General features: G+C 35.1%; 1 long non-coding RNA gene across 1 annotated transcript in view; it reads left to right on the top strand.

The window, feature by feature from the left end:
* Positions 1-19,640, top strand: part of LOC125327839 — a 139,544-nt gene extending 119,904 nt beyond the window's left edge. The window contains exons 2-3 of the long non-coding RNA XR_007204393.1: positions 18,878-18,978; positions 19,544-19,640. This is a non-coding gene — a long non-coding RNA (uncharacterized LOC125327839). The remainder of the gene's footprint in view (positions 1-18,877; positions 18,979-19,543) is intronic.
* The last annotated feature ends 6,490 nt before the right edge of the window (positions 19,641-26,130 follow it).

The following is a 26,130-nucleotide window of genomic DNA, read 5'->3' as shown; positions in this document are numbered from 1 at the left end:
TTATGCCTGTGCCACTGCAAAGAATAACATTATTTAAGAGGATTTGTATACATATTATTTAAATAACTGTGGAAACAGAATGTAAGATTTAAAGAATCCTCTCACAACAAAGGGCCACTGCACAAAAAGAAAGATGACGCTGAGATTTGAGATACTCATGGAGAAATTTCTTCAAAATCTGTATACATAATATCACATAGTAATTCATTTTTCAGCTCATTTCCTTTTGAGACTATTTCAAGCCTTCAATACAAGGATGAAAGGAATGGTATTGTGGGACTCAACATATAAGCTAATGAAACTATACAATTTAATAACAAGGAAGTAGTATTTCCTCAGAACTACCTCTTTTCTTTCCTTTGCCAGCCAGCTTCAGCCTTTTTAAAGCTTTCCTATACTCTCTCAGTATTACTAGGAAGCAAAATGATTAATGTACTTCCTCTGTAAATAGGATATTGTCAGAAAATATTATATCATACCCAACCTCTTTAAGGCAGAGAGAACTAGATTTTAATTTTGCTTCCACAATATTTGTTACAAAACTACATTTTAGGAGAATGACTTCAATATTTTGAAATTACCTTTGAAAGTATTTTTCAACTCACTTTCAATTTTCAATTTAGTTTTTGTCCTGGGTTGCAGTGTATTCCATTACCATCCTCATGAGCTGTTGAAATCAGGTGGGGCAGTGTTTTCTTGCCTCCTCCCCCCAGACTATCTTTCTGTTAATTGCCCATCATTGTCCTGCCACACGACTCAGAGATAACTCCCTCCGGACCATCTTCTGTTAATGAGCCTGATCAACACTTGGCCTCATGACTCATTACCCCATTGTGAGATGCTCCACCCAGAGGGAGGAACCAAGCATCCCATCGTGGATATAATCTGGGACTCTGAACACCAGAGACAACCCTTCCCACTGGATTTCCAGAGGACAGGAGCTACACAGCCACCATTGGACTTTCTGAGGAAGAGCAGACCCTTTTTCTACAGGATCACCGCTTCAGAGGACTGCAGCCACGGTTCTACCAGACTGCTACCACCACCCTGCCTAACAGGGACTCAGGCTGTATTTTGACTCTGTCAGTTTGAACCAGTGTTTTCTTTTACATTTTTTTCCTTTTCTTTAATTTCCATTAAATTGTTATTCTGACTTGGTGCCTCCCACTGGTTTGTTTTCAAACTAGTACAGTTTTTCACAGTATAATTTTTTTGACAAATAGTTGAATTTGTAATGTGAATGCAAATTAAAACATTAAATAAAATTAACTAAAAATCACAGCCTTTTTTTCTTATTTATTTAGCACTGGTTAAAAGGAGTATTTTACTAACTTCTGTAAGTGATAATATGATCATGATTCTGACGCCTTCCAGGAATCCTAACTTCCTTTATTCTGTTGCTCATAAACTTTGTTACCAGAAAATCATGTTGGAATTCTGAAACACCACTTTTAATAGAAGTCATGATTTGTCCAGTCCTGAAAGAAGGAATATTAATGCTCCATCATGCAAATACTGCATTTTATTTTGATACCAAAAAAAAACATTCACAACACTTACAGACTCCAAGTAACATTGTTTCATATACATGATTGTGGTACATTAAAACATCTACTATTCTACCATATTTGTATATCTTTTAACAATAAACTTATGCAAGCCATTTAAAAATGTAAAATATTCAGTCTTTTCTTATAGCTTTAGCTTACTGTTTACATTGAAATGCATCTCCTTTTTTGTACCTCTCCTGGTTTTGGAAAACAGAACAAATCTGAATTATACAGAAACATATCATACTTTCATTTACTGTAAATCTGTATCAGAACAACCAGCATTGTTTACATAGGAATAAAGTGCAATACAGTAAAAGATTACAGAAATGAAATGTATACAAATAAACCTCAAATAAACTAAGTGCTATCTTAAAGTATAATGAACTATTGATTAATAATGCATTAGAAGTTAACACTGAAATCAAATTAGTCATCTCAGGAAGTTTGCTTGCAATTTTTTTCCTTGCCACTGATGTTGTGGCAATAGTTTTTAAAGCAAGTGTGTTTCTATGATGAGTTCATTTAGTATTCAGCATAATAGCACTGACAATAATGAGCTCAATTTGGCTTCCATTATATAAGCATTAGATAATGGATACCTATATTAAAGTGTTGCTGTTATGGTAGTGCTTTTTTTCTTCATTTGGTACACAGTGCTAAATCTTTAAAGGAAAGCTTTTATGCAAATTGTTGATGTTTTTATATTTGAATCATGACTAATTTTATGGACTCTGGAATTTGAATTATTGTCAAAGTTGCTTTTGATATGAGACTCTCAGTAATCTGACTTGCCAAGAGTTTTATTATCATTAGTTATAAGCCAGCTTTTTGCTTTCATCTTTTCTCCCTTTCTCAGCTTTTTATGTGCGACTTGTAGTATCATCCAACAAAAGTGTACAGACACACTTCTGGCAATGCTCTGCTAATTTTAACACTGTAAAAGTCTCACAGCCCAATACATTGGCTTGCTCTTCAGTGAATGACCTGTCTGGCTTGCTGGGTACTAGAATTTCCCCTGACAATTGCTGATGCAGTGTTTCTGTGTTTTTAGTGGGGAAGATATTTATATTAAAGAGATTTAAGTACAAGGAAAGCAAAAGCTGAAGCCTTATTTTATTTAAGGATCATCATACTCCATAATCATTCAGAGTAGATGCTGTGGAAGTTTATTCAGTCATTTAACTATGAAGTCATTTTAAGACATTTAAGACATTCAAAATGCAGAATATTATCAGATCATTTCTGTTTTCTACTGCATGCAAGTGTCATAGACAAAACAGTAGTTACAATTCTAGTTGACTCAGCTTGGTATGCATTGTGATTTATTTTTGCATCTACACTGCTTGGTAGGTAGTTGTCCCTATGGCAGGTAAAAACGCTGACTGCTTTCTGACCTGTGTCTGTCTACTTGGCCATTGTCCTAAGGCAGTAGACATACGTTTTCCAGTAGATCAAAACTCAGCAAGACCATGGTGTTGCTCTTTAGGATCTTCTAGAAAAGACCTCAAGTCTGATGTCCCTGGCTGTGTCAGCAATATGACACCATGGCAAAACAGTATTGGTAGCTTCAAGCCAAATGTGCCCATCTTACCAACATTGCACCTGGCCACACATGGTCTGAGCTGGTGACAAGAGACTGAGTAGATTTAGTCTGCCTTTGCTTCACTCAAGATAATGCTAAAACCTTTTTTCCTGTGTGCAATTAGGACGTTGTACAAGTTTATGTTATTACGCCAGGTTTGGGCCTTAGGTTAGAGATCCCCTCTGAGATGGTCTCACCAAAATGGGAACCGAGGTATTGCCCCATAAACAGAGAGGATAAACCACTGAAAAATGTGAGATAATGGACCTACATCAGTATCAAAGATTCCTGGTAAATCCATTGATCAGTACCTATTGATTTATAACTTATGAATCTGAGGACAATACTCTTAACCAAAATGTAGCTGAGGAATAATTATGACAATTTGCCATGGTAGGTCAGATCAGGAATTATCATTATCCATATTATCCACACAGGGGTAGCTGCTGATTTTGTTTGGATTTGTTTTAAAGGGCATAAATAATTCTACCCATAAAACAGAGAACTGGGAACAAAGGGATACACATTTCTGATGGATCCACAGACAGGGCTTGTAGTTAAAAGTGTACTGCTTATATTTCTACATTCTGCAGAATTACTGAATTTAATAAGTGAAGTTGAAACTGAAGTTCGTAATTAAAGATAATAACTCTGGAACTGAGCTACTTTTTTTTTTTTTTTAAGTAAGCCCTATATCATTTAAAAACAAGGGAGAACAGATATTTGAAGTACCTAGTCTAAGCATCTGCCCTGAAGCCGGCAAATATATATTCTCTGACAGATGCTTACCTAACACAATGTGAAGAGAGGACTTAGAAACTTTTGGTCTTATTTCTGTACATACTGTTTTTATATGTATTTTTTATATCTATGTGTGTATGAGTGTGTTTCAATAATAATGAGCCATGAATTTAAAAGAGGAATACAGTGCCATTTGGGAATTTGCTCTGAAAAGTCAAATTAACTTTTTTTATGAAGGTCTACGAAATGATGGTATTATCTGGTAGGGCATAAAAACACAATAAGGACAGTACTGAACCCAGCTAAAGGTCCACCAAGACCTTTGTTCTGTCCTTACTGAGGGTCAATTAAAAGTCTAGGAAGAGAAGTATGGGAAAGCGTAACTGATGTTTCTGTTGAGTACTCTCTAAGTTTCCAATAGTTTTTGTCTCAGATCTTTCCTGGGTTGGCTGTAGTTTCTGTGTATTCATGACTCCCAATAGTCTACTCTTCAGTGAATGTGACCAGTTTCCCCTTAAGCTGACGCAGGCTTTTCACATACCTGTTATCTGAATGACAAGGGGATATAAAGCTGCAATATGCATTGTGTTAAAACTGTCTGCTTTTAAAAGACTTACTACCTGAAAGCAGACTGCAAGGTTCTCAAAATTTATAACTACTTCAATCAGTTGAGGGGCGATTCTGTAGTAAAATGAAAAATAAGCAGTTGTGCAAGGTTTTGACAGCTATTGTTCATTTAACATTTTCAGTTTTAAAAGTGTGCATTCTTTCAATATCTGTTCACACAAGATATGGATAAGGTTTCTTCATACTATGCTTGGTAAAAGTCAAGAAAATATGAGAAAAAAATTTTTTTTTTCTTTTAAAAAGCTAGTTTTGTTATACTTGTCACATAGGACTTCAATGTTTTGGAATTCTTATATAGGCAATGGGTGCTCCCTTTTGAATAGCCAGAAATCTAGGTAGTAAGGGAAGAACTGGTCTTCTGAAAGGTTTTAAATTTCTTCAAGGTTACAAATATATTAATCTCCTCATGCCTTCAGTTTGTATAGCACAGGATCATGAAGGCTACCTAGAGCTGATTTAAAATTCCTTGCAATAAATATATGATTAAAGCACAATATGTGTGCTCTGAATTAATTTTTTGAGTACATCATCTAATCTTTAACAAGTGGATAAAAGAGGATAAATTATCTTTTTGTCTGGACATAGCCTCTTATTATTATAGAAACATTGTAGAGACATGCACCTCAATTGGTTGATATGTTGGTTGGTTTCTCTTGAAAGAGTAAAAGCTGTAGATCACTCCCCCCTTTGACCCAGGCAGTCTCTTTTAGCAGATTTGAGTAATTTTGCAGCACTAATCCTGATCTTGGCTTCTTGGAATCTACCAGTATTACTACTACTATTTTCTAATAAGACTTTTCCCATGCTAGATCAAAAAGAGCTAGAAAATTAACAGGTTGGTCAATATAAGGCAATATTTCAAGAAGCTCTAGCAAAATCAAACAGAAAAATTCCCACTCCTGGTGATAGAAGATGATGAGAGCTAGATGGGAATGATTTCCTGGTGCTTCACATTAGGGTGTTGAGCTACTGTCCTAAGAAAAAGATGAACTCATGTTTTCTGTGCTTCCTTCTCCTGAAGTATCCAAACCTGTTGTAAAAGGGAACTTTGACTGATAAAACTTAAAGTAAGAAAAAGAGCTTAAATGTAACAGAACAGACCTCAAAAGAGTCAGATGAAGGACGCTGGTGGATATCTTTTGAATGGGCAAATAAAAATACCTATCTCTAACTTACCTTTCAGGATTATTGTTCTGTTTCATTCAGTTTTTGATCTCATTTTGCTTCGATGTGTATTTTGAAATGTAATAGATTGATCAGATTGCTTTCTCCTTAGCTGAACGTCAAAACAATTTCCAGCTCTCAAGAGATTTCATATGATAACCTTTTTAATTTTCCAGCAACATACATAAAAACTGAATTGATGAAAGTGCATTTCAGCATGAATGGTATTCTAGGTTCGTTCTTTAATTGCTTTTTAATAGAGAAATTCACCAATTTGATCTGAAAGCCCCTTGCTATAATGGCTTCATCTTCTCATGCGGGTTATACCATCTTTTAATTTGATCTTCCTGTCTTGGGAGAAAAGTCAGGATTCAACTGAGGAAAGAAGAGAACAGCTCATCAGTGTAAGAGTGGTCCCTAATAACAGATAACAGGCTCTGAAGTTTTAAACTAAGGGAAACTCAGAGAATAGAGGGCGCCTAGATCATGTATCATGAGATAAATAGTTCTTCTGAGTTCTGCACAGGGAGAATTTTTAGGGATTTATATTAATTTCAGGACAAGACAGTAACTAACTCTTGGAAAAGAAAGTTGAAATATCTTCTCTCCCTCTCTTGCAATTTTGGAAAACACTGATTAAACTAGAAACTTCTGAAAATCATGGGGTCTTTTTGGTTCTTTTTTTTTTGGTCTGGGATGACAGCACAGATAAATAAGAAAGAAAAGTACCTGTCCCTCACTGACACTTGTCTGCTTAGCTGCAGCAGATCACTGTACGAGGACGTTGTGCTGAGCTGCTCTCAGTAAGCAGCTACGTGCATAACTGAGAAGAACTGTGACTCCTCATGTGTGATTTCCCTAACTGATGATCTCCATGGGTCATTGAAGCCTTAAACCCTCGTCTGGGCACATCTTAAAGCCTAAATAGCACCTGATTATCCAGCCAGTCTGAAGGAGAACAGGATTGTTTTCACAACCTTTCTAGATGAAAGTCAAAGGAAACAGAAACTTTTAAATCTTTTTGGCTCCTCATAAAATCCTTGTTGAGTTCAGTGGGCTTTGAATAAGGGACACAGTTAACATATATTGACAGGACTTTGTTTCCCTGAAATACCTTGGAGACTGCTTAATCCATAAGAATGTTAAAATTGACTTCTCTTCTTCACTAAATAATATTGGAATGTTTCCCTGATTTAGTGTTAATACTAAATCCCAAAGTATCATGGGTTGTTTTTGTTTTGAACTGCAGAAGAACACTTTGAAATTATATAGAAACACAGACTCAGCTCCAGAAATCATCAAATCAGCTTCCTTCTTGGCTGTTGGTTTGACCATTTCTAGGGGCTTCTAAGGTGTTTACACCTCACAGTATGTTTTAAAATATTCTGACATTTTATGTTAATGAGGTTCTTAAATTTTGCCTTAGAACAACATCAAAATCTCTGAGATCAAATAAAATTAAATTACTTGGGGTGCTCTTTTTTTTTTTTTTTAAGTAACTTGCCCTCCAATATTAAGGAAAAAAAAAATCTTAGGTATTTTATCTGCATTTTTGATTAAAGACCTAATGCTAAATCAATAGAATTAAGACTAACGATTAATCAAGAATCAATAATTAAATACTTCTGTCCTAGTATATATTGCTGAATCACAGAATATGCTGAGTTGGAAAGGACCTGCAAGGATTATTGAGTGCAACTCCTAGCCCTGCACAGGACAACCCAAGAGTCACACCATGTGCCCCAAGAATGTTTTCCAAATGCTTCTTGAACTTGCTGTGACCACTTCCCTGAGGGCCCTGCTCCAGTGATGAACCTTTTCCTAATATCCAACTTAAACCCCCCCTGAAACAGCTTCAGGCCATTCCCTTGGGTCCTGTCACTGCTCACCACAGAGAAGAGATCAGTGTCTGTCTCTAGAGGATGATCCAGTTTTTGTATATATCATATTTTGTATATCATTATTACATGTCCAACATGCAAGAGCATGTCTAGTACATGATGAGGTATTTCAGTATTTTGCCATACTTGCCTATCATATTACAGAGCAATAATCAGGGCTGCAATTTTCCAGTGCCTCTAAGAGAAGTCGTGTCATTGACCTCAACCCAAAGTCTGTTACACCAGGGAGAGTGTCACATATGTTTGACTTATGAGACTTTATGTGTACTTACTTTTTTATTTCTTTGTTGTTTTGTGGGTTTACGCGGTGGGGGGGTGGGGGGTGTGTATTTGTGTTTTGGTTTGGTTTTTTTAGAAGGGTCCATTTCAAGAAATACTTTCTGCTTTTGAAGTCTTAATGAGAAGGAGTTTTAGAGAGATAACTAGGGTTTGTGTAGTGGTGGCATTAGTCTTGCATCTTGTAGTTAATTTATGGACAGGGAGTACTAGCTTGAAGGCTCCAGAAACAGACCAATATTATGCCAAAAATGAAACCTCCAATAATGAACACCAAACTGAAAATCCAGTTCCAGAGAGGGAGACCAGGACCAAAGTGTACTTGGCTGATTTAGGAACTTAAAAGCACATTGATGCAGGATATATTTCTAAAATAGAAACTTGGTTTGTTACAGAAGGGTTAATAATTTTCAGTACTTTTTTGTTAGTTACAGTAGATGATAACTTTCCACACATGCAGTTATGGCAGCAGCTTTGAAGTCACAGCAGAGCATCAGGATTTCCTAGGATAAAACAGCATAGTGAATCATGCAGTGGTGGTGGGAGTTCAAGTTATCCCAGTGGTGGCTCAAGTAATACTGACAGGAGTGACAGCTGTACTGAGAAGCTCTTCAGAATCATTCCATCCCCACCCTCCACTAAAAAATTATGTCAGTATGCTTGAGCCAAGCTACTTACAACTGCTTGCTTTTAAACTGTGGTTTGCACGGTGCCTGAAACAGACCACCCCGTGTCCCCTCACATCTGTCAGTGCTAGTTGCAAAGCAGTATTTTTTGTGTATATGGAGTTTAGTGTTCAGTATACGTTAAGGTAGTCTGTAAGTCTCTTGGCAATTGGAATTTTTCTGACCCGCTAAATCATGACTCTTCTTCAGGTAAGCACTTATTTGGAGAGAAAGTTTCTTAAACATGATGTAGTTCTCATCATTAACTTCAAAGCACACTGAACAAACTGTTTCCCTGCTGCTTGATGGAATGCAGAACTAAAACTAGACTGTAAACAAACCCACTGACAGACTGTGTCAGTTCAGCTCAGCCTTTACTAGGTATGTGGGTATGAGTCAGTGGAAGGAAACATCCTACCATTCCCACCTTCCCTCTTTCTAGGCAGGGTGAAAATTCCGGATCTAATCCGTTGCTTCACAGTAACATTTTAATGTATCGGGCTTTGTTTTCCCTGTTGCCCTTTTTTCCTTATCATCTTTTACAGTCTGAAGCATGTAGAATAACATTTCTCTAAAAACACACAGATTTTGTGGTTAACATTTCAGTAGATCAAAGTTGCACTTTAAATATGGTACAGGAATGCCTTTCAGGTGATTCTCTCTTTAGATCAATAAGTGCTATGGAACTAAGTTCTTTATATATTGAGAAAATTCAGAGCTGGGTACTATGGACAGTATATCAAATTCAGATATCTAACAGAAGATATCAAACACAATCCCATTTCCTAGTGTGAATCAAAATAATTTCCAATTATACCAGCAGAATTTACAAGTTTTTTTAAACACCTAGCTGATATGCAGCAAGAACAAAGTTTATGTCCTGGCAAGACAGAAAGACGATGATAAACCAGTCTTATCATTCCAATTAACAATCAGTTCTAGCATTCTCTGCCACTATGCACTACTTCACATGACAAGATTAAGAGTACTGGGCAACATATATTCATGATTTCCTCACTACTGAAGACAGTCTGGCAGTTCTAGCTACATGTTTTGTTTTGGCACAAGCCAGCTTTGTGTTTCTCTTTTACTATACTTTCCTCCCCTCTTTTTTGTTTTTACAAAATCTGTTAGCCCTTTTTTCAAGTCATTTGGTGTATGATAGCTTTAGTGAGCTATCTAAAGCTGCTTCTTATCTGCTATAGCAGATGCCTAGAGCTATAGCGTGAAATCAAAGGAAATAAACTCTGTTGACATGATTTGTAGATTATACCCTGTACATCATAATAAGTTTGAAAGGTTGTCTTTGTAAAGCTCCAAAAGAAATTTCTTTAATTCAGGAGTTATCTAAAAATCCTCATATTAGAAAAAAAAAACCAACCCAGAAGTAGCTGAAATTAGGTGCAAATGAGTGTGATATTCAAGGTAGATTCTCAGATGGTGTAATGTCATAACTTCCTAGTGTAACTATGGCATCTTATCTTAGATAAGAATCTGTTCCCTAATGATTATACCAAGGTACATAATATTAAGACCAAAAGAATGTATTCACTTCTGTTACTGAAAGTAGTCATACTTCATTACTTGTATATGAGCTTGATGTTGTCAGCTTTGTCATTTTAATTGAAAATAAGTTCGATCCATATTTTTTTAAAAAAAGGATTATGATTGATTTCTTCATTTTAGGTATTTGAATTTGATGTATAGTCTACTTTACCATGCACTGAATCCCTTTGCTACTTAAAAATCTCAGATTTACTGTGCTTACTGACTGTTCTAAAGAGGGAAGTTAATGAAACAAACACACTAATCTTAATTAGGAAATAAGCTGGTGTGATCAGTGACATACTAACTAGAAAAATTTTGATTACCTTAGAGGAGGAAATAAAAAGCTAATAATTTTTTTTAATTTCATTTTTTCCAGAAATAAGGAAATGTAGGAAAAGAGAATTTTTGAGGAGGAAGTCTCACAGTCTGACCTGCAATAAGAGCTTGTGAACTGCTAAAAGAAGAACTCAGATAAATCAGATTATGAATTTCTGAATCAAATCTAGTTAGATGACAGTACCTTTCATAAAACCATAAAATTCTATCTCATTTGACCTAGAAATAGGATGGTGCAAAGAAAAGAAGTCCTTGAGTAGGCAGTTTCAGAATCAACTGTACTTCTATGAGAATAACTCAAACTGCAATAAAAAATATCATTTTATGAATCAGAAAATTAAGTGGAAGGTCTCATATTTTCACAAACCTGTTTCCATTTTAAAGGGAAATATAATTTCTGTTTATCCCTAATAGATTTTCACTGCAAATGGTATCAAATACTTATTTTCTTGCCCTAGTCTTATTGTTCTTTTTTGTGCTTCTTATTTCCTGGATTTTGGCATATCCAGATCAAGACACAGGTCACTTCTAAACCTGTAAACGTGCTGAATTGTTTATGACCTCATGAGAAGCTTTGCCTAGAGATACAGTAAGAATTTAGGGTGCCTGTGTCACACAAGGGCCTTCCTACAAAAATAATTATCCTTCCTTTCTGGTGAGGTGGTAGCACAGATAGCTCAGAGCTTCTAAGTACTGTAAGCAAAATTGAATTTTATCACCCCGAGGATAATGACAAAATTAATTCAGTCTTGTAGAAGAGCCAGGAGTATTCCTTCAGGTACCATTTCCCTTCCTGGCTCAAAACACTGAAACTGAACACATTCCTAGTTCTGATAATGGATAGTTACAGCCTGGTTTCCTGTGCACCCTTACTAGTCCACTGTCTCTGACTCCCATCAATGCTGTATATGTGACTTTCAGAAAAAAAACCCTAGCATTATTGGAAAAAAAAAGATGGTGATGAAAAACAATCCTTGTCCCTTCCCTTTCCACATACAGTCACGCAGTGTTACAACCACCTTTTTTAGGGAGGACTGCAGCCACCCTTCATCCCTACAGCCATCTGGGCTAAAATGCTGGCTTTGGGCTCCATGACAAAGAGGCAACAACAGAGGCTGTGGAGCACGAGTCACACGTTTCTGAAGGCAGGTATTTCACTTTTATTTGATTAATAACTTCCTATCTAGAATAACCTTCACTGAGTTATGGCACTTGACTACAGCAAGTATAGATACAAAAATTTTTGAATTCCCTTCATTTTTCATGAGGTAAACTGTATGAATACAGTTATAAAGCTGTGAAATCATTCAGCCACAAAAAACATTTCTGTAAGAAAATTGCACACAAATGCAGGGGGTTTTTTTTCCCTCCTAGAAGTTCACAAACACGATATAAATAATTTGTTCTTATAATTAATTAAAAAATAGTGAATATTCACTGAGAAGCCAGGACACATCATGATAGTTGATGTGGCAGTTGTGTTGTTGAGACTCTTAATTATCCTCCAAGGGGAGGAAAATGGGTAGAGATTAAAAGCTATTTTATTCTGTCAATTCATTTTGTGCTGTAAATTTCTACCACATCTTTTGCCAGAAATTGACTTTTTCATAGGAAAATAGGCCTCTTTTGATCATTGTTTCAAACAACTTGATGTACCTTACTTCACTAAATTAATGTTCAGGAAAAGTAGGAATCACTTTTAAACTGACTTCAATAGCTTTTCCATGTAGCACAAGAAAAAAATGTAGATGTCAGTATCAGTGCTGAGGCAAACCAACCACATTAATGTGAGGTAAAAGTGATACAGCTACTATTTACTAAACACCTAAAAGACACTTAAAGCCTAGTTTGGAATGCTACTTTTTCTAAGGAGCTAGTAGTAGTGTTCACTGCACTAAATTACTAATTCTTAGTTTGATGAATTATCTCATTAGGAATGACCATTCTGTTTTGTAATTCCTTGCCTCCTTATTTTACTGCTTCTCTAGATAAGTCACCTTGGCTAATGTTGTCCAAAGGCTCCTTACCTCCTTAACTGAGTTTTGGTATTCAATAACATTTAAATGATTGAAAACTCAGACAGGGTATGATTTTTAGCACGGTGCATAGCACTGCAGTGCAAATTGAAGTTGATCAGGTCATAGCACCTGCATAATACCTTCCAGAACATAGGAGAAAGTATCTAGACTTTGTCTTTATCCTGCTGTTTCCAAACACCTATCACCTGACCAAAGACATGTCTGATACATTCGAACCACTTGTTTTCAACTGTGAGGGAGAGAAGCAATCTTATGAGAGTGGGGTGACAGTAAGTTATAAGTCTGTGACTTCAAAAGTCATATTATAAATGGAGGCTTTGCTCTGGAGTTTTGACATAAATCTGTTTCTTGTTAACTTCAGGTATTTTGCATGCCAACAGCATTCTGTGATATACTTTACCATTTGGGGAAAATTTTATATCTGATTGTTAAGAGGTCTAATTGTTTTAAAATAGCCTATTCTATCTATGATTTACTCTGGACTGAAGGTACTTGGCCTACTCATCTTCTCTTTGAGTCCACCTTCTTTTAGGCAAATTTTTCACTCTTGGTGTGAGCTTTCATTTTATAATGACTATAAATTTATTCCAATTTAAATACTTCTGAGGTATCTACACAAAATTAAGAAAATGTTTTTATAATATTCAAGAATTTTTATTTCCTATTTTAAAACTTTTCAGTGTTTGGGAGAAAAAAATATCCATGTCTGGACTTTTGAGTTCAGTATGTCTTTCATCCCAAAACTCAGACTGTCAGTAAGAAAAACACCAGCTGATGTTTGAAGAGAAACACAAGAACTACAGGATCAAATAAAAAATCAAATAGAATTATGTTCTCATGCAACAGAGTTTAGTCATGTTTTTTCACATGTCCACAAAACACTGTGGGATAAAGACAGAGTAAAGCCATGAGATTGTACTTCCTTCAAATATGGTCGAGAATAATGTGACATTTTAGCTAACCAGTCTTGCAAGAGATTGTCTTCAGGGTGGTAACAAACATAGTAATGTACTCTACTGTCAGTCAGGCTTCTAACATCTTTTGACTTCTTTATGACATATGACAGGACACTAAGCACTATTTGTGTGACTGCTGAGCAGCTTAAATTAATATTAGTATGAAAAGATACAGGGACAATCCACATGAATACAAGCTCTCCTTTTTCTTAGCTCAGATACTTAGCTACAAACTATGTTAGCTTCACTCCTTCACAAGCCTCATCTGGGAAACAATGTAACAGGAGATGCTTTCCTATACTTAGATGCTAGGTTTAGATTTTGTACTTTAATTTATTTAATATGAACTAAATTGCGCTTGGTGAAAAATGAATTGAACTTAGGAGGAAGAAAATGGGTTTACTATTCAAATTGGTTGTATTCTTTTCAAACTAATCTAATTTTGCTGGCATTCTCCACTTTGTCAGAACAGCAAGGTTTGTGAAGTTATGTCTGTTTTAGAGAAACATCTCTAAGCTTTGTCAGGGACTCAGTCACTAAAACGCAAATCTAAAAAAAACCAAGAAAAAAAGTTGATGTGTTCCAGCTGAAATGGCATCTTTTCATTCTGAAAGCATATTTTAAAAATTGTCATTCTTTCCAACGTGGAGTAAAAACTTTTAGAAGCTTCACTGTTTCATTTTAGAGCAGGATTTGAGTCACTTTGGTCAATCTCTAAACTACTGTTTAGGCTTGCAAAGCTCCCACATAGTTTGAGATGTGCAAATTTCTTCTGGGTCTCCAATCATGTGCCTGTGGCCAATGAAAAATTGACAGTGGAATTTCACAGGATATTGTGAAAGAAATCACCCAGAAGCTAAGCACAGAAAGTGAAGATGAAAGCTTGAATATATCATTCTACTGTAGGTCTTGCAGTCTCAAATGCATTTGCTTAACAGTTCTGCCGGAATTTCAAGTTTGAAGAAAAGCAGTAAAGTGCTTAGCAATTGTGAAACTGAAAAATCAGTGAAGTGTGAACTTATTTCATTCCCTTTTGAGATTAATTTCATAAGCCTATCTTTTGGTGTGCTAAGCCACAACAGCCTGTGGGTCTCATTAGTTTTGGGATTATTTTGTCAAAAGTATTGCACAACTACAAAGAGACACAAGGTGTGGGTAGCTGGACAATATATTGAAAATTTGGACTCACAATTCCCAGGACTTTTTAAAAAATATTAGGCCTAGGAGATAATGAAAACAATAGAGAGGAATAATATCTGTGAGTGCTTAAATAAAAGATACAGTTAAGCTCTCAGCTGCCTCTCTGATCTCACAAGCAAAAGGCAGGAGGCCCAGCTCTTAATAAAGTGGAAGGTATGATTACTTTGTAATAAGCCATATTTGATACCCTCTTCTCCAATTTTCCTTGCTTTTCTCTTTTTTTTTTTATTTTGAAGCCAGTGTAGGAGTTATACTGCTTAAATTGTGTACCGTGTGCCTGCCATTGCCTGAAAATTTATGTAGCTGTTGCTATGGCTGCAGCTTCATCCACTACATATTCTCAGTTCTCTACAGCTAAAATGCCCCGTGGAGTACAAATTTCCACTGCAGTGGTGCAAAAGAAAGAGCATACAATATTCTGCCCTTTGATCCAACTTACATTTCCATGTGCAGAATGTCACATGTATATGGAAAAACTGAGCACTGTCAGTCACCAAAAAGCCATTTCCTTTTCTGCTAATGCTAGAGTAATTTGCTACGGTCTCTTTTTTCTTTGGTAATTGCAGAGGGCAATATGCTCACATGGGTTTATAGAGCCAAACCTGTTTCAGCAATCTTGGTATGGGTTTGTTTCCTTTTCATTTGGTTTATAGAGCCCTCTGTTTTTCACAATTTAAGCACAATTGTTGAAACTTTTCTTTCAGTACTGCTAAGAGGTAAGTGCCAGGATTTAGCATGTATGACATTGTCTGAGGCATTTGTTCAGCTGTCTGTTGAATCCCCTGAAACTAATGCTCAGTCTCTATTAAAGTCTCAGTCCCTGGAAAGCAGAGCCCATTCTCTCCTATAATTAATCTTGCAGGTACTGCCTTGACATTATTGGTTCACCAGCAGAGCAGAACTGCCCCAGCCATCAATAATAATTCAGCACATTAGGACAAGGCCTACGTACACAGCCCACAGATGTAGCCATGTTGTGTGCAGGCTCCAGCACACTTTGTTGATGGCAAAAAGAAGGAAAAAATCTCTGCAGTCAAAAGTGTTTTGGTCGCTGGATAATTTTGCAGTACAAAGGTCGTGGTGTTACTCATGCTTTGGCTTTATGTTTTTTCTTCAAATGTTGGCACTGTTTGGCACAATGCTTGTGATTGTCTGTTTACTGAATCTTTATACTAAAGCTGTTACAAATTGGCTTTCACAGATGGTGGGAGCTTCTCAGATCAAGAGAGGCAGGGAATTTATTACTCAATATTTCTGTATTACTGACTGGGACGTGAGAAGCATAAGCAATCTGTTCCACTGCAGGGTATGAGCTCTCCCTCCTCCTTCCCCCACCCCAAAAATTATGGCTAGCTGGAGAAGGGGTTTTTTTTTCTCATTTTGTGTAGATAGCAGCTGTGCAATTTGAAGCAGAATGTTTGCTTTGATCTTCCTTTCTTTAATTGAAATCCACAATTATGAGATTTGTTTCTTTTATGTTTGCTAGTTTATTGGTTTAATCTACAAAATGTGCTGTCTTGCTGTCTTACACAGTTAAAGGCAACAACACAGTTGGGATTTAAATGGCAAACTTGGAGGGGGGTTGCAGTCTCTCAGGTATTGGGGGGATAAAACTTCTTTCATCTGATTTCAGATCATTATACATACAGGGTAGCAATAAGAACCCAAACAATATGTCAGCTAATTGTAAAGAATATCCCTAGGTAGCCACTTTATGCAAACTAACCACATGAAAGGAAATTTTAATATGGAGGCAAAAAATCCTGCTCTGACAGCTTATTTGGGGATTTCCTCTATTTGGAAGCCTTTGTTTTCATTATAGAATGCTTTCCTGGCCTCTCCAGTACCAACTCCTACCTACCTGAGTTTAGCAAAATATTTTGGAACAATCAGGGTATTTACAGTTTGAGGAAGGCATTGCCAAACTATCGGATTCAGAAGATATGGCAGAGTAAGCACCTACAAACCAAACAAACTGAGAGAACAGCTGGAAACAAATTCACAAAGATTTTACTCTGTTAAGTATAATTGGGGTGAAAGAACATGAATATTTGGTCCACCTATGGATTTTTAAATTCTTTTTTATGTTGAAAATGTCAGAAAACTCTTATAAAAAAACTCCAGGAAGATAAAAAATCTTTTCCTTTCGTGTCTTTGCCAAGAACTATTTCCTGACAATAATTATGGCCATAAAAAGAAATAGTAAATAAATTTTGAAAAATACTTTGTGTGTTTTTGTAATAACTTCCTTCTCTTGTGAGATAGATACCTCAGAATGAGATTGTTCTAGTTCTGTGATTACCATATAACATGGACTGCATATCAGATTATCCATCAGTATTCTACACTGTTTCTCCAATTAAGAAAGAAAAAAAAAGGACTTCTGTGAAATCAAGTTCAATTGCATGTCTTTTGCTAGATTGCTAAAAACTGTTGAGAATTTGTTCTCAAACATATGAAGAAAACAAAATAAAGACATTAATGAAACTGTATTACAAGTAATGGATCCATTCTGGAGCATTCCTAGTTTATATCAGCTAATAATAATCATAATTATGATAATCTCAAATGGGAAATCTTATATAATTAATGTTGAGCAGAGCTACATCAAGCATGGACCTGACTGATATCCTGTCCTATGGCTTAGTATGGTCCTCATTGGATTCAATAAAAAAGGACTCATAGAAAATTTAGATCAATTTACAATAAAATGCAAAGACAGAAACCTGTGAAGTCAGGAGGCTAAGTCATAAGAACTCAGCCACTCTACTGGCTTGCAGTTCTAATATGTGGGATTGCCAAGATAGGTTCTCTTTCAGATATGAAAAGCCCACAATGCTTTACAAGAATCACTAATAATCAGGAAGACCTGCCTCCTCTTGCTAAGATAAATAAATAAATAAATAATGTCATGTGGGTTCTTTTGCAGTGGTGATGATGGTTTGGAAGGTGAGTGCAATGTGCTCGTTAATGTAGCCCTGTGGCCTCACACCGCAGCATTACCACTGCTCAGAGCAGCCTACAGGCTTCGCATTGAGTTTGCAAGGCCTCTGCTCTGATGTGTACTATCTCTGAACTTGTGTTCACCTGCCTGTTGCTTTCAGTGGGATTTCAATGGGTCTGCTTTATCTGTAAAGAATTTTTATTCTGTTCTTTTCCTTATCTTGTCATGGTACAACCACAGTTTCATAACAGAGAGTAGTAACAAGTAGCTCGAGAAATAAAAAGCTTGTTAGTTTAATGGCCGTGGAACTGTTGTAGTTCTGTGCACAGAGAGCAAACTCTAACATTTGTGACACTGAGAAGAATAAGATGATAAGACTTCTAAGGACTAAAGAAGGATCAGGAATGACACAATGCCTGCCCTCTCAGGTCTGACCGCAAAGAATTTTTGTCACAGGTTTCTGCCTCTGATGTCTTGCAGAGCTCTGTGTTACAGACATTTTCTGCCACACTGGGCACATGATGGACACAAAAAGTGTCGAGGAAAAAATACCATTTCTATATCCCTCTTATATTTTACCATAAGTCTGTCATATTCTTGTCATCATTAGAATCGTTTTCTTTAGAAGCATAGTTATGTCATCTTGAGACCTCTCTGTAGAAATCATATTTATCCACTGTAAATTCATGAATGAGTATAAGAAATAGAATACATTTTTTACTATAAAATACTGAGTGTCATTTCAATGTTTGTAATAAAAAGTAAAAAACTTCTCAATATTAAACTTCAGCTATCACAGTAACTCAACCTGATTTGAGGGTATCAAATGAGAAGTCCAACCTCAGTGTCAGAAAAGAAACTAACATTAGATCACTTAATTGCTTGATAGGAATCACAGAACTTGGCATACAAATCTGTAGAGCTAAGCAATAGCAATTCAGATTTGCTGGGTTAAGGATTTGGTCTAGCTACTACAAAATGAAAGTCAAGTAAACAGCCAGACAGACATCCAAAGGTTGTTAGAATTCAGTGTTAGACATAATATATATGTATTAAATTTATGCAGTTATTCATAGAATCATAGAATAATTTAATTTTGAATAGACTCTCAGATCACCTAGTCCAGCTATTAACCCAGGACTGCCATGTCCCCCACTAAACAAAGTTCCTAACTGCTCCACCTACAGGTCTTTTAAACACCTCCAGGGGTAATGATTCAACCACTTCTCTGGGCAGCCTGTTCCCATGCTTGGCAGTTCTTTTGATGAAGGTTTTTTTTGTAATATCTAATCTAAGCTGCCCCTGTCACATCTTGAGACCATTTCCTCCTTCCTATCACTTGCAGCTTGGGAGAAGAGCCTGATCCCTACCTCACTAGTGGCTTTGAAAAGAAACAAGAAACTCTAATGAAGGTTTAGAAGTGAGGATTTAACTTCTTAACTTGAGGTGAGTTCAACTTCATTTGGAGATTGTTGGTGTCACTTTGTCATTTCACAATATTATCAGCCTAACCCTTGCACAGTGGCATTGTATCACCATGACAAATTTCAACAGATGTAAATCTCATTAAAAGTACAGAGAACAAATTTCCCTAAAATTTGTGATAGAAAAAACTAAATAGGAACACTTACTCCAGCACTTTTTCTGCTCTACTAGTTTGGATGATGGAGTTCATAATCTACTGACATAATTCACTATGTAAATAATAATGCTAAACTTATAGAATTGAAGAAAAGGGTGTAAAAAAAAGACTCCTGGAAAAAATGTAATTGTGTTATTCTACGAAGTTTTGTGTGTGATCATGGAGAAATTTAACACATAGAGCAATACAAAAGATACCTGGATCTAGAGGACATTAAATAACTATCTGTGAACCATACAGTGAGGATATAATCACAAATACTCAGAGCAGACTTCCATGAATATTGCAGGGGAAAATAATTTACACCTACAGTTAACCAAATTGAAAGAAAAAAATTTTGTCTCCATTTCTTTGTCCTCCCTTTTTTAGAATTTTCTTGTTCTGTTCTCCACAGTACAATGGGATACAGTGAAGAAATGTCTGTGGAATAAAAATGTACACTTTACCTTCTGCAAAGAAAATACTCAAACAGGTCAGTCTTGGAAGAATCCAAAATGTAGAGTCTCAGAAGGTTTTATCCCTCCAATAACTTCCTTCAAGTAAATGGCCTCAGGCTTAGCCTGCCAAAATTGCAGTTTGGATATGTCGGTGGTGCAAAAAGAATTGCAACTGAAATCTCTGCATGTTTTACCACTAACTTAAACTCAGTTTCCATAGCTATAAATGTAGACAGGCCTCATATACTGAGTATCAAAAAAATCGGATATTTAAAAAAAATCATTTCTACAGCCAGCCAGCAGTAGTTAGGATCTCAGGCACGCTTGTAAGGTTTCTCCTGAAGCTTATGAGTCTGTATTTTTACTGAACTAACTTATCTTTATTAAATGATATCTTGGCTACTTAAATGAATCTTCCTGCAATGATACTATCTCTGCATTTACAGTGTAATATTTCACATGCAGGTTCATTGTCAAGAAGATATTGCAAATTAACCTATTATGGAAAGAATATTAAGTGGAAATAAAGAATATTTAAGAAGGGAAGTAATTTGGTAATATACATTGGATACATCTATGTGGTGAAACAGAAACCAAACCAAGTTTGCAAGTGTAAGTGAACTATTAGAAATCATCGACTCTCTCCGTTATTGAAAAGAGAAGGTAAAAAAGCAAAACAAGGATGTGAATAAACTTGAGTACAAAAAAAGTAGGCAAACTTTAGCTTTTAAAATTCTCCTTGTCCTCTACAGAAAAAGAGGCAGTGGAATTGATCAGTAAGCATAAATACAACTTTTAAAGCTATCATTCAAGTGTGTAAAAAAAAAAAAATTGGCACTCTAGAGGGAAAATTGTAAGAAGAAGCAAAGTACTTCAGTGATTTTTTTACTACTATTATATCAATGAAAGTGTTACAAGTTTTATTTTTACCCTCCTATTTTTTTAGGTTCGAAATTTAGTTTTTCTGTGTATAATATTTTCACACATCCTTCCCTCTCCTTCTTTCTTTCTCTTCCTTCCTTTTTTCTGAATTACAGTGGTTCAGGTTAACTGTCTCTTCAGTACACTAAACTGCAGTAAAAAGTACTCTTTTTGAGTATGTTTACATTTATTAGGCTCCTACAGTTATGTCATCCTGAAAACGATGCTCAAAATGTTGCATTCTAAATCAGTGAGAAAATGAATAGCTGATACTAAGAAGCACTCACTATATCATCACCCTCTGGGGCAGCATTTCCTGAAATGCTGCAATGAAGTTTTATGATATGAGGAAGGTAATGTATGCAAGTACTGAAGGTATATGTATCAAGTTCTAGCTCAATTGTAAATTAAATTCACTCTAATGGGTAAGGAAAGGAAATGTTTTGATTGCAAAATGTAACAACATTTTTAATTTATATCATTAAAGGTTGGACTTTAGGCCTAATTGTCAGACAGATATTGACCAGATTAAAATAGTTCTTATTTTAGGTATTCCAGGGAAGAAATGAGTATTGTAGAACATTTTTAATCCCACAAGTATCTTGAAATTTTTGAAACTCACTTAACATGAGGGCAAATTTTATAGTTAATATGAGAGAAATATAAAATTATCCATGGTCGTTTGAACATTAATTCTCCTTCAAAAATAGATCGATAAATCTCCTAACTCTACAGTGTATATTTCAGAAATCAGGGAGCAAAACAGATAAAAAGCAATATGTAAGACAGTGACAAACAGATTTGGGAAACCATTGTTAGGAATATAAAAATTCATCTACTTTTACCCTAAGAGAAATTATCACATTCTGATATTCTTGAAATTATCTGTTACATTGTCAGACCTATAGAAAAGCAATTTAACCAAAAGTTGGACTGATTTTTTTAACTATATCACCTGGTCTACTAAAAATACAGCCTAACTTTACAGATGCCACATCCCTTCTAAACACATTTGTATACCAGAGCACCTCCTTCATTACCAACTTGCTTACAGTGTTTAAATAGTGAACAATAAATAGAATTCATTTTGGTAGCCAGAGAAATGTAAAACTCAAAAATATCCTCTTAGCATCAAAGAAACACGATGTCCAATAGTGACATCTGATGGGAGTAGAAAAACAATACTATGCTGGTATCATTTAGAGTTGGTTTATGAACAGCTGAATAGTGCATTTAGATAGGCAGGAATCAGAAAGGTCAGAAAAGCTTCCCATATGGAATTCCTTTGCAATGATATTCCTTTAGATATTTGGGAATTGTAAAGAAAGGTGGGACAGATATTTCATGAGTGAGACAGCAATAAAATAGTCTGTCAGTCTGTGCAGTAAAACAATGCTTTTTAAATCAAAGATGAATACTGAGAATAAAAATGTCTCATTCTTGATGATTAGTTTCCTTTGTGTAAACATAATTTATAATTAACTTCACTGAGATGAGTATGTTTATTGGTTATTATTGATATGGGTAGCATCCTAACCTTTCTCAAATGTAGCACTGCAGGATTGTTTGAACATTCCTTATATTTTGGTGACTTTCAGCTTATCCTTCTTCCTTTGATCCCGTGGGTAGGGCTAAGAAATGTAACATATGCCCTTGTATTTGAAAACTGGCATATTCAGATGTAACAGAACAAAAGCAAGGTGGCAAAATGTAAGCAGCCAAACTATGGCTTGAAACCATCAAAATTCTCTTCCTCTCCAGAATTTTTACAAATACATAGTTCAAATCTTAGAGACTAGAAAGGGGAATAATTTGGCTTTGAAGTAGACAAAAAAGATGTTATTTGACATCAAACAAAAGAAGGTTTTCAGATGGAGAGGAAAGAGATATCTCTGGTAGAAAACAGAAGTTTGGTATAATTTTTTTGAATACAAAATATGCATTTTCTGTGTATTTAAAAAAAAAAATCAATTGCAAAATGTAGTATATGCATAGTTTATTTCAGGAAGAAGCAGAGCATGAAGGACAAGAAGTTAGACTGACTCCTGAATTTACTTAGGATATTCAGGACCTCTGAGATCAGTAAAAGATGGGAGAATCCATATCACACCAACAAAGACACTTCTTTTTGATATAAAATTCCATCTTCAGCAATTATACTGACCATTTCTGTTACAAAGGAGTTTTTGTTTTCATGCTGCATTTAGAGCAAAACAGAACAGGTCCTAGCCATTGAGTATATAAACAGAAAATATGAAAAGACTATATAACTTCATAATCTCCTTACTGGTGGATAAAGAAGAGCAATCTCCATTAAAAAGGAACACCAAAAGCAGAAAACTCAAAAGAATCTTTTGAGACAATGTTTTCCCTTTTGATATGCTTAAAATCTGTCTTGCTCTGGTCTCTTACTATCCCTCAGTGTCATGACAATCATGTCATTGGTTTTTCATTTAAATAAAATACCATTTTTTCCTATTCAAATTAAATGTCATTAAATGTAATTAATTTAAATGGTGACTGAGATCGATTGAGAGGACAAGAACTTGCATAGCAGCTGATGGTTCACCATTCTATTACCCTTCTTTCATGTTTGCTAATATTTATCCACAACCCATACACACACAGAGAAAGAATTATCACAGAGAACAACATTTCCACTTGAAAAAATATCAAAATTATGAAGCCACAAAGACATTATCTATCAGAAAATGTTATTACCTAAAGGTTTATGAGTTCATGGATTCACAATAACCTGTAAATCATACACCACAACCAGGAGTTCTTTTACCTGTACTTCATACTAGAAAAAAACCCAGTTATTCATTTATATACCTATGTGTATAAATGTATAGTCATATATATCTACCTATCTTTGTTTTAGTATATGTCCATGTCCAGTGAAATTATCTATGGAAGGTTGATAGGTGAATAAGCCTTATGGTTAAGGAGCTTGCATAGATGCCTGAAAATTCAATTTCTAGAGTTGAAGTCCCTAACTGCAAAATAGGCATAGCAATGCTTGGAAATTTGAGAGAAAAAATACATTTCATGGACTCATCTATGCGAATAGATTTTATGGACTTATTTACTATGTGTCCTGAGAGCTAAATGCATGTATACACATCGCTTTTTAGTGGTAGTATGTTTTTGAACTCTTCAAATGTCCTTTAAAATTAAAATATTTTGCATCTGAATACAACTCAGTTCCTTAGTCTTGATAGACACAAGGTTTACAGAACTAGAAATAAGTGACTTAAATTTTCTCATACAGGTCAGGAACAGAAAAACATATAAAATAATTTTTTAAATGCCCTGTTATATATTAATTATTTAAAAAAAAAGTTATGTATCATAAGTAGCTACCCACCTCCACTTTTGAACATCATGAGTTTGATTACTTTTAAAGACAATATTTACTCTACATAATGTGTCTTCCCACTAGTAACTTTTCTATGTTACTGACAAAATAAAATTGTGGAGATTAATCAAGTATGAATGCTAAACTTATTCATGAACTATCTGTTACAGTTTTCTTCCTTTCAACATTCCTCTTTCCTATTTTTTTTTTTTTTTTAAATACAAAATTAGATTTGGTTTCACTCTCGTAGTGAAATTAATGCATTTGGCATCAGTTGTGTTAGCAGCAAACATGACTTGGAAATTTAAGATGCAACTGAGAAGAATCTTTACTTACTGTAGAAAATACCTCAAATTTCCTAAGAAAGAAATAAAGAAAAATTATGCTACTATGTACATCCTTCATAGCCATTTCTAGAATTCTGTGTGCAGTTCAGACCTCTCTGTCTCAACGGAAATGACAGAATAAATAAAAAATAAAGAGAGAGAAGACATATAAGGAAAATCAAGGTTTTCATGTAAGGAATATTGAAATTGATTTTTTATATATATAAAAAAAGAATATGGTAGAGTTTTCTAGAATTATAAGTGGCATAGAGACACCGAATGTGGATTTACTGTTTGTTACATCCTCCCCATATTAGGATATTTGAGAAAATTTGAGATAATATCCCTTATTAGAATCTGGCAGATGAATGCAAGTACATCACAAAGTGTAGAAAAAGCTCAGATGAGAGAAAGAGGAGTAAGAGGAGGGAAGGTCTGGAAAAATAAAAGACCTCAGTAAGAATATAAAGGTAACATTTCTTTCAGAAATATGAAAGGAAGTTGGAGGGATGCATATTGAATTCAACTTAGAAAAATCGGTGTGTTTCTTAGATCTGATAAATAAATAAGGAATAAGAATTAAAGTATGTATTAAATCAACAACTACCAAGTAGTCAAGGAGACCAGAAAGCCCACCTAAAGCATCTCTAGAATGAAAGTGATTGTGTGAAGGGCAAACTAGAAAACACTAACTGGAAACTCTTCTTTGTAGTGAAGAGAACCAAATAAAAACTGTGCAGCAAAAATGTGATTGAGAAGAATGCATTTTCTTAGACTTGAGTGGGTAAGTACTTACATTCAGAAGAAAATTCAAAAGACAGATACCACAACCACCATCATTCCTCTAGATTTTTTCAGAGACCACAACTATCATCATTCCTCTAAATCATATACTGAAAAAAAAAATTGAGTTCTCAGAGGAGAAATCTAACTAATCTCTCTTCCACACCACAAAATAAAACTGCATTCAAATAGTAAGCATTTAGTGAATTTTACAGACTTGACTTATAGTATGGAGACTGCTATTGTTAGAAATTTCCCTGTATTATTTTTTATATTCAACACCGCTGAAAAAGAACTTGCTAGACAGTTATTGAATCAAAAATTCTGATGCTACAGTCTTACACTGTCTGACCTGAGCAAAAGTACTGACCTACCTAGATCAATTCACTGTGGGAGGCCATTGCAAACACTTCTTTAACAGGAAAACAAAGGCTTGTTAGCAAAGAGAACATATGTGCTCCAGAAGAACTTCCACGCATTCTTTTCAAAATTTTTATTCATAAGTCACCTCTAGGAAAACAGATGGAAGATGTCAGGGAGGGACTCCAGAACAACAAAGAAACAACCAAAAGAAAAAACAAAAATTTTTTGTCTATAGTACCATGGTGAATGTTGAAGACAGTTCCTGGCTGAAAAATTAATTATCAGTCATCTAGAAATAAAGTACCTACTCCTCCAAAACACACTGCAAATCTTTTATGTACAGTGGGAACACCTGTGATTTAAGATGGTATATTTTGAGATGGTGGATGTAATTGTCTTCAAACTGCAATTAGCTTGTCCAATATAAGCCATAATTCTCAATCTACTGCAATTAGTGTTTTTTTTTCAAAAATGATAAAGATGAGAAAAAATAACCTTTAAGTAAACTCAATGTTGAAAAATTATGAATGTGGGAAAAAACCCAGTTATTTAATATTTTTTAAAATAAAAAAATAATTGAAATTTAAATAATATATTATACATTGGCACAGTGAAATATCCTTTTACTCATACTTTGATTATGACAAATTTAGTTTTGGTGATATATTGTGGTGCAGGAATGTAGTAAGTCACTACTGACATTCTTTCACATTTCCCTGAGATGAAGCCTGGCAATCAATGCAAGTTGGTAAATGTACCTTTTTC

Source organism: Corvus hawaiiensis, chromosome 6 (genome assembly GCF_020740725.1).
Source record: "Corvus hawaiiensis isolate bCorHaw1 chromosome 6, bCorHaw1.pri.cur, whole genome shotgun sequence".
NCBI lineage: Eukaryota > Metazoa > Chordata > Aves > Passeriformes > Corvidae > Corvus > Corvus hawaiiensis.
This window is presented reverse-complemented; position numbering and strand designations above follow the sequence as displayed.